Source organism: Urocampus carinirostris, chromosome 4 (assembly GCF_059441175.1).
Source record: "Urocampus carinirostris isolate Australia breed hairy pipefish chromosome 4, RoL_Ucar_1.0, whole genome shotgun sequence".
Taxonomy (NCBI): Eukaryota; Metazoa; Chordata; class Actinopteri; order Syngnathiformes; family Syngnathidae; genus Urocampus; species Urocampus carinirostris.
In genome coordinates this window covers 2,915,359-2,917,037 of record NC_142352.1, presented here as the reverse complement: position 1 = coordinate 2,917,037, position 1,679 = coordinate 2,915,359, and the positions used below count along the sequence as shown (strand labels likewise).

The 1,679-nt window shown below is 39.5% G+C and overlaps 1 pseudogene; it reads left to right on the top strand.

Annotated features, from left to right (window-relative positions):
• Window positions 1-899: 899 nt before the first annotated feature.
• LOC148366669 (U2 spliceosomal RNA) lies at window positions 900-1,045 on the top strand (annotated as a pseudogene).
• Window positions 1,046-1,679: the final 634 nt, after the last annotated feature.

Sequence of the window (1,679 nt, the reverse complement as noted above, 5' to 3'; positions counted from 1 at the left end):
GCCTGGAAATCTGGACTCCATTACTGTCAACACAATATTGTAGCTTTTTTTTATAATTATTTGCAGAAAAAAACTAGTTACAGATCATTTACAGAAAAAAGACCAACACGGATTCCGAGAGCCTTTGGTCGTCAAAGTAATCAAAGCTAATTCATGAAAAGTGTGAGTTTGTAGGCTTCCTTTTAGGGCTGCAATAACTCATCAAAATGGATTCAAATTGATTACCGTAAATTCCGGACTATAAGCCGCTACTTTTTTCCCTAATTTTTAACCCTGCGGCTTATTCAGTGATGCGGCCAATTTATGTCATTTTTCTAACGGCCGCCAGTGGCGCTCGAATGTTGCTACCATTAACTGCCCTGTCGAAGCTATATTATTATTATTAAAGCTTTGAAAACTCTCTCGGTGTACCGTCTTTCTTTGTAAATATGTGTAACCCATGTATAATATGTATTTGCAACTGTATATTTTTGTAATCTATTTATTTGTATTTATTTTAGACACTTATTCTGATATGTTTTGCACGGGTGAACGAAAAATGAGGGGTGGAACAAACGCGGGGTGCCGAGTTTAAGTGGGGACCGCTAAAGGTGAGGGACAGACAAGGAAAGAAGAGGGGGTAAAAAGTTGGTTAAAGAAAAAGGAGTTGCGTGAGTAAATGTCTTCATCTGATATACATTTCCCACCCTTACCTTTGGAAATATACACTTTTTTCCTTGGATTACTTTCAACGGGACCCGGACTCTGCAGGTCTGCATCAAACCTTAAGTAACAGTATCATTTTCCGTTCATTTTGCCGATTTTTGGACTGTGGACTTTAATGAAGGACATTTAACAAGGCATTAAAGCTAGGGCCTTAACTTTGCCTTTTGCTAGGACCTTATCTTTACCGAGCTAGGACCTTATCTTTGCCTTTAGCTAGGACCTTATCTTTGCTTTTGAATGATCTTTGATTTTTGCAACTCGGAGATGGCATAGGAGCTTGCTCTGTCCACTCCACGCAACGGCCCGGTATTGCAGTACCTCCGGGAACGGTGCATTCGCAATGATCGCGGCAAGGCTTGAGGGCTAGGACCTTAGCTTGGCCTTTTGGCTGAGAGTAAGTGTCCCGGCTCCTAGGCTTTGTAGCGTATTATGAACTGACCGATAACGGATAATGGATAATGATTTATGAACAAGCTAAATAACCCTTAAAACCCCTAAACCCCATTTAGTTTCAATCGCGGGACTTAAAGTCGGGTTTGGGTTCATTTTGTGTTTGTGTTACATTGTTTTAATGTGGGCGCATGCGGCTTATATACAGGTGCGGCTTGTGTATGTACAAAATCGGTTTTCCTTTTAAAATGTGGTGGGTGCGGCTTATAATCAGGTGTGCTCTATAGTCCGGAATTTACGGTATTGAACACATCATTGATGTTTTTGCATCACTAAGTATTATGCATTTTAAATAACTTAAATTGAAATGAATGCAAATACGAGTGCGCACAATTTTGTTGTGACGCCGAGTTGCAGTACCAGTTTAGTTGTGCAGGGGGCGCCAAAACCATTTTTTATAAAAAGTGATCTTGATGTTTTTTTGTATTGATGATTGCATCATTACAAACATAATTGGCATGACGTTTGAACTTGGTAGTGTTTGACTGTTACATCACGAAACAAACTATTTTCAAGAAAAGAAA